The sequence below is a fragment of the Lissotriton vulgaris genome, chromosome 4_1 (assembly GCF_964263255.1).
Source record: "Lissotriton vulgaris chromosome 4_1, aLisVul1.2, whole genome shotgun sequence".
NCBI classification, from domain to species: domain Eukaryota; kingdom Metazoa; phylum Chordata; class Amphibia; order Caudata; family Salamandridae; genus Lissotriton; species Lissotriton vulgaris.
In genome coordinates this window covers 148,048,736-148,067,681 of record NC_141691.1, presented here as the reverse complement: position 1 = coordinate 148,067,681, position 18,946 = coordinate 148,048,736, and the positions used below count along the sequence as shown (strand labels likewise).

Below are 18,946 nucleotides of genomic sequence, written 5' to 3'. Positions count from 1 at the left end.
AAGGGGGCCATCAAGTGCGTTCCTGGGCCAAAAGTAGGGTGTGGTTGCTACTCCCACTACTTTCAATATGAGTGTTCTCAGATAATTTCTCTGCAGAAAGGTAATAAACTTTGTAAACGCAATAGGCACAGGAGTTGCAATAGGCAACACAATTCTAAACCCAATTTAACATTGAGCTCAATGGGTTTTTCTACATAAATGCAGTTGATTACTTTATAGATTACTTCTGTAACTCTAAGGACTGGATCCTAGATTCAGTCCTGGGGTCTAAGCTGAAAACAGTTTAGTAAAAATGGTTTGATTATTTTTAAAGAATATAAAGGTATTTTAAAAGTTGACACTTAGAAACTTTTTAGTGAAAAACTAGCAATGTTATCCTATATAAGGGAATTCAAGTCACAGGTAAAGTAGGTTCTCGTTACTTTTGTAATCCAGGACTGGACTCCTAGGTTCAGTACTTGGGCGGAGTTTTTTTTTTTTGTGTGTTTGTTTTCGCCATTCTGCGGCCGACCGCCGCCGGAGGAAGTCCAGGTGAGTGCCTTCCTTGCAGTTTCCTCCCCCTCCCGCTGTCCGTGTGCCTGCCTGCCCCCCTCCCGATGTCTGTGTGCCTGCCCGCCCCCCTCCCGCTGTTCCTGTGCCTGCCCGCCCCCCTCCCGCTGTTCCTGTGCCTGCCCGCCCTCCTTGTTCTCTCATTCTTTTCCAGCGCTGAAGCCTACGCCACTTAATCCCATTCGACCACTTCGCTTGTAAACAATGCACAATGGAACCTGCTCGGTGCACTCAATGAAGCTAAATTGTTTAGGTTAAGGAGCCTGCATGATACACAACCCGAGTGCTCATAGCACAGCGAGGCTCCGCCGTGGGCGCACACATGGTTACCAGAGCTGCTGGGCTTTGGGTCTGAAGGCAGCCGGTTCTCTGGTAGTATCCCGCACGGACAGGTAATGGAGACCTGCAATGGTCCCTCGCTCGTCCCTACGACCCCCTCACTCACACTCCCGGCAGCTTTCTAGTAACACCCACCGGCAGCGCTATCTTACACTGACCCGCACAGCTCGGGGACAAAGAGGCGGCCTCTCACCTGCTCTTCCTCCGAATCGTACTCCTAGTCATTGGCGCTGACAGACATGGCCATCGCCCGGCGGGGCCTCGGCGCTGACAGCGGCTCCCGCTGTCCGTGTGCCCGCCCGCCCCCCCTCCCGCTGTACGTGTGCCCGCCTGCCACCCTCCCGATGTCCGTGTGCCCGCCTGCCACCCTCCCGCTGTCCATGTGCCCGTCCCCCCTCCCGCTGTCCGTGAGCCTGTCCCCCCTCCCGCTGCATCCCTGCTCTTAAAGCGTCTTACAACGGCATTCATCAACGCTTGCTATTTTACGAGAAGTCTTCGAAGTATTTTGCTGCGAAATTATATGTCCCATGAGCCTGCCTTCAGTGCAGAGCCGCACATGGGAGGAGAGAACCCGCACATTCTCCCGCCGTGCTGCCGCCTCCCAGCTCGCCCCCAGCCTGGAGCCGGCGAACTGCCTGCCCTCTGCGTGCTTTAGCTTGTAGGTGATTAAACCACGCTTTTTCTATGATGGAAAATGTCTGCAAATATGGTAGAAAGCAAAGTGAGTGGCGGCTAATTTCCCGAGTAACCATTGCTAGATGTGTGCAGGGAAAGGAGAGATGCGTGGCAGGGTCCAGATAAGCCCCCAAACAAGGCGCTCGTGATTTCCGGTCAAATATTCCGAATTTAACATATATCAGTTTTGAAGTTAAAAATATATCGGGCAAGCCATCTTATGAGAGCGTTCGCCTCTTAAAGAGTATGTTTTGCATGTCTAATTAATTGTATTCAATGGGGTGGATGCAGGCAGTTCATACAGACAGACGTCCTTCAGACGCAGCACTGTGGCATGGGCTGGCAGCCGTGGTGCCCATCACACTTCAGAAATATAATGCACAGTGACAAGCCTGTGAGTCTGTCTCTCTGGCTCGCTGGTTTGCATACTCACACATTAGCTGTTGCATAATCCGTTTCTCGTCCTCTTTGTAAACAATGGTGGTCTCTTTTACAAACATTCGGGGAACAGGAAGGGAGACTGGGCCAGAGAAAGAGGTCGCCTTGCCTTTGGCATATGCTCCTCCCCCCTCATTTCATCTGCTCCTTCCATGAACAAGCGGCTGTGGGAAATGTCTGGCCCTGGTAAACCTGCGGACGCAAAATAAATTTAAAGGGATGAGTGTGTTTTGAAATGAACCACAATACATATGGGATTGTCGGCAATTTAGAGGTGAAATAACGTGATGTGGTCACATTCCTTCCTGCCTTTCAAGTCAACACACTGCATGCTGGGACATGTAGGAAAGCAAAACTACAGGATCTGCAATGCAAACTACTTTGCCTATATAGGCTGGTCTAGCTAAGGGCGTAAGACGTGCCCACGGCCCTCCTGCAGGGTGGCACATTGTTTGTGGTGGTTGCAACAGTTCTATGACTACACTCTTTCGGAGCCTGTCACGGTTACTGGCCTGTCTGTTCTGCCGCTGTGAAATGCTGGGGTGTGTCTCTGCCTGCTCTGCCATTGTGAACTTCTGGGAGTGTGCGCATATCCGCCCTGTTTCTGCGACCTTCTAGGAGCGTGCCTGTCTGTTCTATACTGTAAAATGAGCGCGAAGCTGCTTGCTCTACTTACTTGTACTGCTGTGAGGATTACCTGCCTGCTGTATCTCCGTGATTTGTTGAAACGAGTGCCTCTCTGTTTTACCTATGCGACCGGCTGGGAGGTGTGTTTGCCTGTTCTATATCGGGACTCCTAGGAGACCTGCCTAACTGCTCAGATATGTGCCTGCCTGCTCTATCTCTGTGAACTAATGGCATGGGAGGCTAGTCTGTCTTGTTTCTTGATGGACACTGTTTCTGTATCCCAAGGGCCGTGTACATCCCGATGTGCTGCAAAATAAGTTTGAATCCCAGCTGTGGTGCAAATTGTGTACTAAGGGGCTGTGTGTGTGCCTGGGCGTGTGTGCGCATCTGTGTGTGTTTGCCTGTGTATTTGAAAGCATCTTTGTGTGTATGTGTGTGCCTGTGTATGTGCAAGCGTCTGGGGATGTGTGCGTCCCTATGTGTGTGTGCCTATATATGTGTGTACGCATCTGAGTGTGTGTGCGTGCCCGTGCAATGGAGGAGCCAAGGCGCAGGACTTCTCGCCCGCCCTGGCTCCTTCTTCCAGTGTCCTCGGTCTCCTCAGCTTCTAGGGTAACCTGATGGATGACTCTAACTTCACAGTCCTGCACTGTGCACTGGAAGTGCTCAACCTGTTGGTGCTGAACCTTGGTCAAAGCACTGGACAGTACCTTCGTCCCGTCATCTCCGCCACGGTCAAAGTCTTGGGGGACCACAAGGCAGTCATCAGGCAGGAGTACATGATGACCTACATGAAGCTAATGAAAGTCGTAGGACCACAGATGGTGCTCTGCCTATTGCTGGAGCATGTGAAGCACAAGCAATCCCGAGTCAGGGAGGAGGTTGTGAACATCACAATTGCAGCTCTGCTTACCTACCCATGTGAAGATTTCAACCTGCCTCAACTCTCCCGGGACATAGCCCCCTGTCTTGTGGATATTAAACGAAAGGTACGCCATGCAACGCTGGAGGCATTTGCTGTGCTGGCCTCGTCCATGGGTTCAGATAAAACCAGCTTCTTCAAGGCCGTGGATATTGTGGAACTTAATGAGGAGGGGGGGTGGAGTGATGCATGCTGTCCAGGAAAGGCTATCCAGAAAAACCCTTCCCAAACTTGATGTACAAGGTCTAGTAGACTATGCCACCCCTCTACCTACCTCTGCTCATGGAAGAGGTGCTCACATTCTTCAAGGAGCGGACTCAGACTGGCTTCTGTCAGGATGTAGGACTCAGAGTGCGCGCACACTCCCAGCGGTGACAGTGCCCTCAGGCGTCATGGATCCTACAATGACCTACTGCTTCTGGCTGATCCCACCGTTGGTGCCAGGAGGGTGTTAAGCGCAGGTAAAGGGAAAACCAAACTGCCTTGGGAGAATGATTCCGCTCCAGTAGTGGGAGTTCAAGCGAAGGATTCCCTATATGCCAAGGAGCTTCAAAAGGTAACTGTGATTTCTTTCAATATTTAGTTTTAATGTATTGTATATTCGATGTTTCAAATATTGAGCCTGCTTTCAGAACTAGAAGCCGCTAACTGAGAGGCTTGTTTATCTGTGAGCACCAACTCTTCATATTTTAACCTTAGAGATGCCAACACAAATTGCAGTGCCTCTTTGTCGTAAACCCAGGGCAGTGCTACCACTCATGCTGTTAAAGATTCTGCATGTCTGGGCTGGCTACTTTCTAGCTCTGATAGTTTTACGTGTGACTGGTGGCAAAGCAGCTAAATTGTGCATACAAAATCCACAGTAGGTGACTCGTACTGCTCCTCATCACAGACCAAAAATAAAATATCCATGTTGATTAACATGCATCTATTTACATTTTGTAGCAAATGTTTTAAATGCGAAAATAGCATACTGGAAACCTTCTCTGTATACCTGGGCCCACATCCGTGTTTGCCTGCTTAGAAACCACACTACTGTGTTGAGTTAATTAGCACGGTGCGCCGGGAAACAAAATAACCGGGTGTCACACTTCAGCTGCTGCCTCTTTTTAATAGACTGTTTGCATGATTTATGTCAACATTTATCGCAGTTAGCTTTTGCTCAGGGTGTGTGTGTGTGGCTCTGGGGGTATGTGTGTGGCTCTGGGTGTGTGTGTGTGGCTCTGGGTGTGTGTGTGTGGCTCTGGGTGTGTGTCTCTGGGTGTGTGTGTGTGTGTGTGTCTCTGGCTCTGGGTGTGTGTGTGTGTGTGCGGGGCTCTGGGTGTGTGTGTTTGGTAGTAATTGCTGTCTGCTGAGCTCGTCCGTAGGGTACAATAGGTCTCACATTTGCAAGAGATTAAGCTAATGGCAATGTAAATGACAATGCCATTTATTTATCTGTTTTCAAAACCAACACAAAAATAAAAATTTTGTCATTTACAATGCCAATAGCTCTAACTTTTCCAAAGGCGAAACCATTGCATTGTAAATGCTTGTTAGATCTTTTGCGTTTATTTTTCAGCTTTCCACGTAGACGGAAGAAGTAAGCACAGGCTTTTTAAGCCTGGGCACAGGCCTCCCATTTTTCAAGAGCCCACTCCCAACCTCCCACCACCGATAAAGTGATCTCTGGTTTCCCCTTCTCTTTCGCTCAACCTCTTTCTGTGTACCTCTACCCCTTTCTCTCGCACTGTCTACCTATCCTTACTTTACCTCACCACTCTCTCTCCTTTGTCTCTGCGCCTCTATCATTTTCTTCCAAACTCCTCCTTTCCACACCTCTTTCTCTGCCATCTTCCTCTACCTACCCTCACTAATGTTTACTTACCTCTGTCTACCTCCACTAACTTACTCTTCACATCATCTCCCTCTACCTTAGCCCTCTCATCTTTCTACCTCTCGATATTGTATTACCTTAAATCTCTCTCACAATAAATAAATTGCAGCTATTTTCTATCTACCTTTGAGTGTCCCCTCTCTCTACCACCCTCTAGCACCCATCTCTGCCTCACCGACCTGTGTCTCACACCTCTGTACTTTGGTTGCCTCAGTTCTTCTAACTAACGCCCACTATATCTTGATGTACCAACTCCCATCTCGCCTCTGGATTTCTCACATCTCTGCAGCACCCTTCACCTCTCGCTGGTTAACTTCTATGTACCTGACCTCTGTCACTCACTATCATGACCTTATTGTGTCACTGTTCTCTTTGCACCTCTTCCCCGTCCTAGTTCCACTCTTTCACTCCCCACCCCACCCCCTTAATCTCCATCTCATTCCTCACGTCACTCACTCTTATCTGTGTACCCCACCTCTCACATAGATACTCCTGAGGCGAAAAGCCGGGAGCCTGACATTGCAACTGATCGTTTTTAACCCATTGTTTCTTCTTTTGTGATTTTAAAACCTGCACGCTGCACTTACCCTGGTACCCAGCCCAGCCTCGCCTAACAGCTGATCCATTAGCTGTCCTTGGCAAAAAACGCTCGTTTGTTCGGCCGCCATTGCCACGCTCGAGGGAGCCTAGAGACACGCCCACCTCTGCAGGCCACGCCCCCCCCCCCCTGACGCCCGAGCATCCACTATAAAGTATGGATCACTGCCGGAAGCGCAGCGGACGAGCGCGTCGATGGCGCGTCGATGGCGCGTCGATGGCGCGTCGATGGCGCGCTTAAGGCAAGCTCGTCTGCTGATCCATTAGCTGTCCTTGGCAAAAAACGCTTGTTTGTTCGGCCGCCATTGCCACGCTCGAGGGAGCCCAGAGACACGCCCACCTCTGCAGGCCATGCCCCCCCCCCCCCCCCTGACGCCCGAGCATCCACTATAAAGTATGGATCACTGCCAGAAGCGCAGCGGACGAGCGCAGCGGGCGCGTCAATGGCGCGTCGGCGCGCTTAAGGCAAGCTCGTCTGCGCTCGTCCGCGACGAGGACGCGACCAGCGCAGATAACTCTGCTCAAATTTGCTCGCAGCCTCCACGGTACACTCGGGAAACCCTGATCAACCTGCGAGAAGTCGCCCACGAAGGCAAGCTCATCTTTGACGACACTGCCTTTCCTCTACATGACTTCACTCACAAGGGTCTGCTCATGGGAGGCCTTTTGAATGTCAGATCACTACCAAAACATGCCAACGAAATCCATCTCCTCATAGAATCCCACCACTTGGACGTCCTTTTCCTAACCGAAACGTGGACTCACGCTGACTGCGACATTGAATTAGCTTGGGCTTGCCCTCAAGATTTTAAAATTCTGCACCTTCCCAGGCCCAAAGGCCGTGGTGGCGCAGTAGGCATTATCTACAGAGCCTCCTGGCATATTAACACCTTAGACTTGGACTCAGTTGCCGGAACTGAGCTCCTCGGCCTCTCCATAAACTGCCAATCCGGTGGTATTTTCACGGCAATTATCTGCTACCGACCTCCAGGGCCTTTCACCTCCCAACAACAGCATGCGCTACTCACCACCTTTACGAACATGGCTACTTCCCACAACAAATTAACCATTTTAGGAGACTTCAACCTCTGGCCAAACGGTAGTCTCGATACTGGTCTAGAAAACCTCCTGCTCTCTTGCGAAAGCGTAGGACTCCACCAACTGGTTAAGCAACCCACCCACGCAGCAGGCAACCGACTCGACCTCATCTTTTCTAGTCCTGGTTTAATACAGTTGAATGATACTCTGCCCATGAGCTGGACAGATCATGTTCTTATCAAATTTTATATCACCTGTACAAAAACGAGTAAACTGAATAAAAACACTCTACAAGAACTTATGTACAGAACCTGGAAAGCTCAGGAAAAATTGAGTTCCACCACCACTGTCTTCAACGTGGAAGACAGCTTCTCCCTATCCAACTCGGTTGAAGACCACTACAGAGCCTTTACTACGAGGATAGTATCCACCACGGACTCTATTGCCCCACTAAAAAGATGTAAACCGAAAGGCAGAGTACCAGCCCCATGGTACAACGACTCCCTAAAAACCCTCAAACTATCCTGTAAACAGGCCGAGAGGAAGTGGAGACAAGGCTACTGTGAAACAAACAAAATCATCTGGAAAAACAAGCTCTTAGAATACAAATCGAAGAGCAAATCCTCCTATTACTGCTCCACTATAGTCAACGCGGCAAATAGCTCCAAAAGCATCGTCCAGATCCTTGATAACATTATCCACCCCGACTGTGCCAAGAAAACTATCCCACCCTCACAGATCCTTTGCGATAATCTCGCACAGTTCTTCACCGATAAAATTGAGACCATCATTCACAACCTTGCTACTCCCCCATCGCAAGACAATCTAAACTCTCCCGAAGCCGCCAACACCAACTGCGATCCGCCGAGCCTAGCACACTTATCCAGTGACTGTCTTCAGGCCCTCCCCCCTATCCCCGAAGCAGATTTCGAGAGACTGGCACACGGAATCACTTCTGGGTCTCCCCTCGACCCACTGCCCCCTAAAACCTGGGAAGCATGCGGAACTGAACTATTCCACATCCTCCGTAGGATCTGTAATCAGTCTCTATGCTGCGGACTCGTCCCCTCCCCTTGGAAGCAAGCACTCATCACCTGCTGCTGAAAAAACCCTCCTTGAACCCCGAGTGCCTTTCCAATTTTCGACCCATATCGCTTCTACCCTTTCCAGCGAAAGTGGTGGAACGCTGGGTTAGCTCCTGTCTATCGACACATCTTGAGGAGAGTCACTTTCTGGACGACTTCCAATTCGGATTTCGACCAGCCCATGGCACCGAAACAGCTGTGCTTATAGCCATGGAAGAACTTCGTATGCGTGCAGACAGGGGTCACGCTGTGGCCTTGATCTTATTGGACCTGTCCGCCGCATTCGATACGGTCAACCATAGGATTCTGCTAAAGAGGCTCCAAGAGGCAGGAGTCGAGGGTACCGCCCTGCTCTGGTTCCATTCATACCTGAGAGATAGGAAACAGGCTGTGTCCCTCCCCCCTTTTCAATCCGCGTTCTCCCCAGTACCTCACGGTGTACCCCAGGGCTCGTCCATCAGCCCGATCCTTTTTAATGTTTATCTAAAACCTTTGGTCACCTTAATCAAATCCCACAGACTGAAAACTGTAAACTACGTGGATGATACCCAGCTCATCCTTTCATGGGAGGGGGAAGATTCTACCCCCATGGAATCATTCCATGACTGCTTAAGAGACACAGCTGGTTGGCTACACCTGAATTCCCTGCAATTCAATTCCGCCAAGACCGAGGTCCTGTTCTGTCCTGGGAGCCGGATCCCTCGCCTACTTCCTGCGGAATTCTGGCCCCCGGAAAACCCAGAAAAACCACAGCCAGTTTCCAGTGTCCGCAATCTGGGTGTTATGCTAAACACCAACCTCAGCATGGAAACACAGGTAACCAAAATAGTTTCCACCTGCTCAGTTCTACTGCGCTCTTTACGCAAAATCATGCCACTCCTCCCTGCCCAGGCCCGAGCACTGATAGTCAGGTGCACTATCCTTAGTCGCCTTGACTATTGTAATGCTCTTCTGCTCGAGTCCCCTGCTGTTCTACTGGACAGACTCCAAAGAGTCCAGTCGGCTGCAGCCAAACTGGCCCTTGGTTGGACCAGGAGATCCTCGGCCACTGCAGCCTTAGCCGAGCTACATTGGCTCCCTTTAAAGCAACAAATAGCATTTAAAGCACTATGCCTGGTCTTTAAGGCACTTCACGGAATGGGCCCCAGACTCCTACAAAAAAATGTTCTCTTGGTACACCCCCACCAGAACACTACGATCCTCCACAGCCTGCCTTGTGTCGGTACCCAGATTTAACAAGGTAAGGACCGGGGGAAGATCCTTCAGAGTGGCCGCCGCCAAGCTTTGTAACAGTTTGCCGGTCGATATTTGCCAAACTTCACAACTCCTGCCATTCAGGAAGCGAATCAAAACTTGGCTCTTCCCTTAATCCAGTCTACGTCTAACCCCGAAAAAGCCTCCCATCTCCTCCATCTCAGGAGTAAGCTCTCAGTGCCAGGATACCTGCCAGGTGACACCTGCGCTCTACAAGTATTTTAAAATAAATAAATAAACCAGGTAATCTCTCAATTCGCCTAACCGTTATCCGCAGCCTCACCTCTCCACCTCCCTTCTTTCTCCTCGTTGGTTCCTCCTAACTCGCCTCTCACTACCTTCCTCCTCTGTTGCTACCTCTTTCTCTACAGCAACCCTTTATGCAGTAGAGGGACGCTTTACATTATTAAAAATGTAATATTATTTTGCTTCTCTTGGGTCCTCTTACAAACAGTGAAACAAACTCGGCAGTGATTTTAAGACTGTCCACTGGTTTAGGGAACCTAAATAAAAGTTGCATGTGTGGTGTCCAATGTTGCCTTTGTGGTCTTCAACAGAGACTCCTTACCGTCTAATTACACCTTTCGTCGTGTGACGTCACCAGCAGTTATGAGGGTGTTTCAAGTCAGAAGGAACATGGCTATCAAATGTTTAATATCCATGCGTAGGTGGCTCTATGTGAATGACTGTGTGGGTGGCTCTGTATGTGAGTGTGGGTAGCTTTGTGTGTGTGGCTCTGTGTGGGTGTAAATGCAACAGGTCATGCATTTGCGAGCGATTAAGCTATTGGCATTGTAAATGACAATGCCATTTATTTAACAATTAAGCTATTGGCAATGTTAATGACAATGCCATTTATTTATGATTAAAAAAAAAAAAGTCATGAGCAATGCCAATAGCTCTACCTTTAATAATGCCGAGACCATTGCATTGTAAATGCTTGTTCTTCTCTCTATTCCTGTTGACTCCTGGCAAGATCTGGACTTGTATTTCCCTGGTTATAAGCAAACTGGGACTGCCTGTTGACCCATTCTACGTTATTGCTATGGACTATTGACTCTGGTCGTTTGTTTTTATTGCTCGCTAGCTTCTGGGTCTTGCATTTGTCAAATTAGTTATCTCCTCGTGGCAGCCCTTCTTTTGCTTTAATTCCTAATTTTACAGCTCATCGATTGTGTGCTAGTGTGAGCTACCTGTTGAGCCGGGCGCCTGTACCATCATCTCTCTGCTTTAACACTTTTTTTTATACTTTGCTGGAAAAGGGATACTTTGTAGTTTGTTTGACTGTCCTGACTTACGTCCCCCTAAGCTCTAGGGATGGGGAAGAGAAAAACCATGGAAAGTACTGGCGGAGAACAAACGGGGAAAAGCAAAAAGGTCAGAAAATTGCTGCAACAGCCAGCCAGTAACTGCTTCTTAGATCGTGGTGGAGCAAAGCGTATGATAACACTGTCTAGGTAAGGACACTAGACACTCAGTCTGCGGGCATCACAGTCTAAATAATTAACCCCTCCTTTCACAGCCCCAACAGCATTATCATACGCTTTGCTCCACCATGAGCCGTGACGTATGAGCTCTCCTAGCCCTGACAGGCCACACAGCGTCCTCGCTCGCCCTGTGGTCTCACTCGAGCCCATGCAGTGGTAAGCACAAGAACCTGCCTCAATTGTGCGCTCACTGGCTAAAAGCGCACTTTCCCAACCGATTCACTGCCACATGTCTGCTCCAAGCACCACATTGTGCCAAAACCATAAACTATCCGGATAAATGTAAGCTCCCGATGTAGAATCTTAAATATAATTTTAATGGACCATTGAGAGTGCATCCCCTTGTAACTAGAGCACAGGATCGAAACGTCTACTATTTTTAGTAGACATACGTCTGACCATTGTATATCATTGTTTGTATGTGCTACTCTGGTAAACGCTGATAACATTGATTTAAACAGTGCCCAGTTTGCTCACTCTTTTTGCCTGAAGAACCCTTCTTTCCTACTGTATTTCTTCTTAACCCTTCCCTTCATTGTGTTTACTTCTCCAGTACGGTGCAGGACTGTGCCTTACTGCATTTGATCCAATTTAAAATAAATTCCTTGTCCGGCTGGGCAAAGGAAAAATATATAGTATCCTATTGTGGTCTATATAGTATTTATCTGTAATTTTGCTTTGCTTTGGACCTTTGTTTCTGTAATCAACACCTCATCGGGGTTTACAAGCACTATATAAATGCAATCATTTTTCTCTCTTCTATCCCTTCGCTATCCTTCTCAATCCAAATAACTGACTAACATATCCACCACTCAAATTACTTCCATATTTCACTTTACTAATTTACCAGAAATCCTTTATGGGTTCTGGAGTTGCGTGCTATTTGCCGAAAAAGCGCTTCAACGCCTCAGGGGTAGTAAGTGCTATGTAAATGCAATTGTAAATGCTCTATGGACATAGGACGGTGTCTTGGGGGTATGTTGGGTGGAGTGGATGTTAACTCCAGACAAAAACCGTACTGGATAAGCTGCCTCAGCCACCTGTCTGTAGTGATGGATTTCCAGACCGGCAGGAACTGTTGTAGTCTCCCCCCGACCGGTGTGGTATGGTCAGGGGGCAGTGACCAGACGTCACGGTTTGTTAGTGGCGGAGGATCGGGAGCTGTTGTTTCCACGACCTCTGCCCTTGGTGCCGTTTCCACGATAGCCACCCCTATTGTTCTTGTTGTAGGTGGTCTGCGTGCCTCCTTTACTGTATTGTGTCTGCTGGGACAGCTGGCTTCTGGAAGCTCCTCTATTGTTGGAGCGACGAAAAAAAACACCCCTGAACTGCTGCGACTGTAGAGCCCCCATAGACTTTGCAGTCTCTGTGTCCTTTTTAATTTTTTCTAAGGTGGTGTCCACCTCTGGGCCGAATAAGTGATCAAGGTTAACAGGCTGATTGAGAGTGGTTTGTATCTCGGGCTTGAAGCTGGAGATTCTCAGCCAGGCATGTCGCTGTAACATCACACTTGTATTAATCGCCCTGGCTGCAGTGTCTGCTGCGTCTAGCGCACACTTAATAGACGCATTTGATATAAGTTTACCTTCTTGTATTAGCATCTCTGCTGCATCCTTATACTCATCTGGCAAGTGTTGTAACAGGGTCTCAAGTGTAGCATAATGAGCGCTGTCATATCTGGCTAAGAGTGCCTGTGTGTTGGAGATTCGCCAGATATTGGCCGCTTGAGCTGCCACCCTTTTCCCTGATGCTTCTAGCACTTTAGATTCTTTGTCAGGGGGAGGAGCATCACCCGTTGTTTGAGAGTTCGCCCTTTTAAAGGCATTGGAAACAACTAGAGTCCAACGGCAACTGTCCTTTGATATACGTAGGTTCCACAGGTGCCGGTTTGTATTTCTTCTCAATTCTGGGGTTTATTACCCTTGCCCTTGTGGTCTCCTTAAAAATGTCTCCAGCATGTTTCAGGACACCTTTTAGCATGGGTAGAGTCTTGACAGTTCTCTCTGAGGTTGAGAAGGTGTCAAAACAAAAAATCCTCTTCAATAGGGTCAGCATGGAGCTGGACATCATGGTTTTTTGCTGCCCTCTCAATAAGTGCATTAAACGCAGTCGTGTCTTCTGTAGGCGATGCTTTAATAGCATAGACATGACTGTCTGGGGCAGTTTGTGGATCCCCTTGGTGAGCAGCGTCTGTCCAGGGTTCAGTGTGATCTTCTGGATCAGTGTCTACAGGATAGCTGTAATCCTCATTATCACCATCCCCTACCTCCACATCTGAGTATGTGGGTGAGATAGGAGCAGTGCCTTGTCCATGTGGTGTTATAGGTACAAAAAGAAGAGGTGACATAGCAGAATCCCTCTTTCTCTTTAATGGAATTTTATATGACTCCATAGGCTGTTCTGGGGTGATCTTTTGCTTGTAAATGGAAAGTCTACCCGTCTCAGTGTCGATGAATTGACGCGACTGATCTTCCGGCGAGGCTGTCTATGCTTGGTGGCTACTTCCGTAGTTGTAGGCTTTGGCCCCATGGACACCTTCTTGGTCGCTTTGGCGCCCGTCTTAGGGGCGAACGTCTTAGTTACCACTTTCGGCTGCAGTGTGAACTGGATTGGTGCCGACGACTTCGAAGGTTTACTGACCGGCTTCAGGGGTGTAGTAGCCTTCGGTCCGACAGTAGTAGCCTTCTCTTTAATGCGTTTTAGCGAGTCCGACACCTGCTATGAAAAAGAGGCGGATGGCTGTGTTGACTCGACTGGTTCCTTTGAGCCACTGCCAGTTGTGGACTCTAGGTCCATACTGCTTTTAGCCTTGTCGAGTCGACATTTAGGATCGAGAACTTGGAGTGTAGAGTCCTTTGTTTGTGTCGACGGCCTTTGGCGCAGACTTCTTCGGGTAAGGTCCTTGACCAGTTTCTTCGGCGCCCCGGTCATCGGCTCGGCTCGATAACACTTTTGTTTTGTCAGTGCAGACGGTTCAGAGGTCTTTAATCCGACCAAAGTAATACGCACTTTCGGTTTCGATTTTGTTTCCAGTGCTTTCGGTTTTGTAGACACCGATGCCTTTGGTTTCGATTTCGATCGGTCAACCGATGGCTCGTTGGAAATGGCCGTAGCCGGGCCCTGAGGCGAGGCTGTAGAACCAAGCGTACGATCTTGGGCGATCCCTCGACCTGAGCCTTATCGAGTGTTTTGGTTGCGGCCCCCGTACTAACGGCTGGGCCTAGCTCTTCGCTCGAGCTATCTTCCACGGCCCCAAAGGCCTCATCGTCGTCTCCTACCTCGTCGACGACGTCTTCAGTATCGACCATTTCCACATCAGCGTCGTAACTGGAGTCGATCTCCGATGCAGGATCAGACAGGTTGTCTTGAACTTCCTGCTCGACTCCCTCCTCATCCTCCGCATCGAAGATGTTCACCGGGTCAGGTGCCGTCTGCTGGGCCTCCTTCAGCGCTGCGCGTCGAAGGCGAATAGTCTTCTTGGAGCGGAACCGAGAACAAGCCATACAGCTGGCTTCATCGTGATCCGGAGACAGGCACTTGTTGCACACCGGGTGGACATCGATGTGAGGATACTTGGAGTTGCAAACGGGACACCTCTTGAACGGGCTCCGTTCCATGATAAATCGTCGATAAGGCCTCTGGCGTCGACCAGGCCTTCAGTGCCGAAAAGCCACGCGGCTCCTCTGGACGTCCGGCTCGGGGACAGAGCTGGAACAAGTACTGGGCACCGATCACAAAGACAATACCGACGACAACTAAAGGCCCTTTGGCCAAAAAAAGTTTTCTATCTATTCCGAACTTGATTTAACAAATATACATCCGAACCCAATGGCGGAAAAAAACAATCTGAGGATGGAGTGGATGCCCATGCGCACTGTAGTCCAGGGGAGGAGCCACCTATCTCGTGATACTTTGAAGACTCTTCCAGGACAACAATGTGCAATCATCCGGACCTAACACTAGGCAGCATTCTATGCACAGATATGAATGTCAGCAGCCCTACATGCCAAGAACAGATGCATACTGGTAAGTAGCATATTCGCTACTTTTACCTCTTTAAGCCTTTGGGGATCCACTGGACTCTGTGCACACTATACCTTACTTTGGTATAGTATATACTGAGCATGCTTCCTACAGCTACACAAACCTTTTGTCAATAGTTTGAGAGTATTGCACAAAAGTCTACTTGCCTATAACTGAGTTCAACTTTGTTCTAAGAAATAAAAATAACTAAAGTAATATTTTACTACACCCATGGGCCTGTAGTTGGATATTGAGTGTGTTTTCATGCCTTGTATGAGTATGTACGCCAAATGGATTCACACTACTCTCTGATAAGCTTGATTAGCCCAGTACTAAATTGAGATTAAGGTATTCACATCTTTAAACTCTGCCATACCTTTGGGGACTCACTAGACTCTGTACACACTATACCTCTTTTTGGTATAGTATATGCAGAGCCATATTCCTACAGATATGGATTGGAATGGGTCTTGCCTTATCGGAGGCTATACTTAGTTTCTTGACCCCCCCTACAAAACAATTTCCACATCAGTTCTGGAAGTGTCCTAAGAGCTTGCATACAGGGAGAGACAGCTTTCTAGCCAGTATTGTAGCAGAAAACTCGGTGCTTTTGGGAATCCGGAATAATTCAACATTGTCATCCGAGGCACTAGTCCCTCCAACTCCTCTTCCCCTCCTGAATTGGCCAACAAACTGCTTTAGTTTTCTCCAAGGGCCCATTCCCGAGTGGTGGGCAGCATCTAGTACGTCCTACTGGGTTGGCGATCCATCATGTCTGACCAGTCTGATAAATATGTCTGGCAAATTGTTAAAAATACTGTATCCCACCTTTAGTCTCCTTTGCACACAAAATCCCTCCCACAGCTGAGCACATTTTGTGAATTTGAAAGCTCTCCAAGAAGCCCTGCTGACCAAATGGTACTTAAAACATTGTGTGCGAGGCATATGAGCTGCAAATTACACACTATGGATAGATAGCCACCTAGTGTTGGGCCCGGATGTTTGCAGTTTGTTTTGTTGTAGAAAAGTCTTTGGAAGTCACAGGATAGGTGACTCCTCCTTTTGATGGTACTGTGCATGGGCATAGGCTCCATCTCCAGATTTTTTTTTCCACCACCGGGCTTGGATTTGTTTCCAGCACTCCGTGTTGGAAACTATTTCCTTCGGCGCGCAATCCTCACCAACTTACAGAAATTAAGTTTCAAACGCTTTTTCAGTCGACGCTACTCTTCAACACCGAAGACTTCGATTCCGGTCGACGGCCTTCAGGCATAACTAGGCCTCGACTGCAGCTCATGGAAAGGACGCCATTTAAAAAGTGTCCTCAATGTGGGTCGAAGTTTCCCCATACCGACCTTCATGAAGTGTGTAACCTTTGCCTCTCCCCGGAGCACAAGGTCAAAGACTGTTCCGCTTGTGCCTCTTTCCGCTCCAAAAAGACTATCCGGTACCGAAGAGAGAGGAGAACAATGGCTTGATCTTCAGCTTCGAATCCGGACGACATCTTTGAAGAAGGCGTCAACGTTCCAGAACACGAGGTCAGTTCCTCAAATAGTCATGACAGCGGACGCATCACTCTCCGGCTGGGGAGCTCTACTACTTCAACACACCATGCAAGGCAGGTGGACACTGCAACAAGCTACTCCACATCAACCATTTGGAGTTGCTAGCTGTGTTTCCAGCCCTAAAAGCATTTCAAATTCAAGTGTCAGGCAAAGCTGTCTTAGTCCGAACAGACAATATGACAGCTATGTACTACATAAACAAACAAGGGGGAACACACTCTCTGCAGCTCTCTGTTAGCATAGCAGATATTGAGATGGGCTATACCACTACAGATCTTCCTCTTAGCAGATTAGTGTTTTGTACTCCTGGGACTTGTTGGGCTAAGTCGACAAACGCAGCAGATCCACGAGTGGGAACTTCATCTGCAAGTTCTTCATCCGTTCTTTCAAATGTGGGGACAACCTCAGATAGATCTCTTTGCCACCCACGAAAACGCAAAATGCCCAAACTTTGCTGCCAGATACCCACACCCATTGTCGAAAGGCAATGCGATATGGATGAACTGGTCAAAACTATTTGCATATGCTTTTCCTTCTTTCCCACTACTTCCGTTAGTGGTACGCAAACTACAACAACATTCCCTGATGCTCATTCTAGTAGCTCCAACTTGGGCCAGACAACCGTGGTACACCATGCTGTTGCAGATGTCTGTAGTACCAAAACTAAACCTATCTCCACGCCTATTAACACAGAACCATGGCTACCGTAGGTTGAGCACCCAGCTCAGCTCAACCTAGCGATCTGGCTCCTGAGGTCAGAGTTTAGTTACCTCCACCTTCCTCCAGAATGTATGAACGTTATCAAAGAAGCTAGACGTCCCACTACTAAAGCATGTTATGCTGCTAAGTGGAAACTGTTTGTCCTATACTGCCAAAACAACCCAATAAATCCTTTGGACGTGTCTATTCAACACATCATAGGATATCTATTACACCTTCAAAAGTGTAACTTGGCCTATACATCGATCAGACTACACCTCGCTGCCATTGCAGCATACTTACAAAATAGACAACATCTATCTCTTTTTAGAGTACCAGCTATAAAGGACTCAAAATAATAATTCCTCCCAGAACTCCACCTGCACCAGTGTGGAACTTAAACATTAATGGGACCTCCCTTTGAACCGTTACATAAATGTGAATTGCAATTCCTAACCTGGAAAGTAGCTTTCCTAGTACAATTACTTCTCTCAGAAAGGTTAGTGAACTACAAGCATTTACCATTCAAGAACCCTTTCTGAAAATGCATCATAACAAAGTGGTACTTCGTACTAATCCTAAATTCCTTCCTAAAGTCAATTCACCATTCCATCTAAATCAATCAGTTGAGCTGCCCGTATTTTTCTCGCAGCCTCAAACAGTCGCAGAAAGAGCTCTACGCACCGTAGATGTCAAAAGAGCATTACTGTACTATATCGAAAGAACACAAACTTTTCGTAAAACAAAACAACTTTTTGTGTCTTTTTCACCACCACATAAAGGCAACCCCATATCAAAATCAGGGATCGCCAGGTGGATTGTTAAATGCATACAAATAAGTTACCACAAAGCCAAACGTACATTAACAATTCCTCCAAAATCCCATTCTACAAGGAAAATAGGGGCTTCAATGGCATTCTTAGGGAACATTCCCCTAGATGATATATGCAAAGCAGCTACATCGCTTACACCACACACATTCACAAAGCATTACTGTGTTGATGTGCAAACTAAACAACAAGCCACTGTGCGCCAGGCTGTAAGAAAAACACTGTTTCAAACAACTGCAACAGATACTGGTGGTCGCCCCTAGGTGTGGGTACTGCTATACAATCTAAGCATAGTGTTTAATCTGCAGCTCATATGCCTCGAACGGAAGATGCTACTTACCAGAATGCATCTGTTCTTGGCATGTAGAGCTGCAGAGTTACACATGCCCACCCTATCTTTATCTGTTCCAGTATTATCTTAATGAGATACAAATCACATGGACATCACTACCTCTTGTACAGCTCCATCACTTCCCTAATGGCGAAAAACAATCTGGGGATGGAGTGGATGCCCATGTGCAGTATCACCCAAAGGAGGAGTCCCCTATCCCGTGACTTCCAAAGACTTTTTCTACAACCAAACAAACTGCAAACATCCGGGCCCAACACTAGGTGGCCATCTATGCATAGTGTTTAACTCTGCAGCTCTACATGCCAAGAACAGATGCATACTGGTTAGTAGCATTTTCTTTTAGGCATCTACAGCCTTTGCTCAGTGCAAGCCATTTTGGAGGTTTGAGTACTACCGCTCAGTCACTCAATTTGCAGGTTGAGGTTCTTTAGATTCACAAGGCCTTGAGTGTCTCCCAAAATGCGAGCCGGTAGTGAGTTGCCTGTTCTTGCACTTGTAAATGTTTTCTGCCAATCTTTCTCTTCATAACTTTACCTTTCTAGTTTACATATTCCCTAATGTTTTGCATCCCTATACACTAAATCTTCCCC

At 48.0% G+C, this 18,946-nt stretch overlaps 1 protein-coding gene across 1 annotated transcript in view; it reads left to right on the top strand.

The window, feature by feature from the left end:
* ATRX (ATRX chromatin remodeler) overlaps nt 1-18,946 on the top strand; it is a 1,771,102-nt gene that overhangs the window by 237,267 nt on the left and 1,514,889 nt on the right. The window lies entirely within an intron of this gene.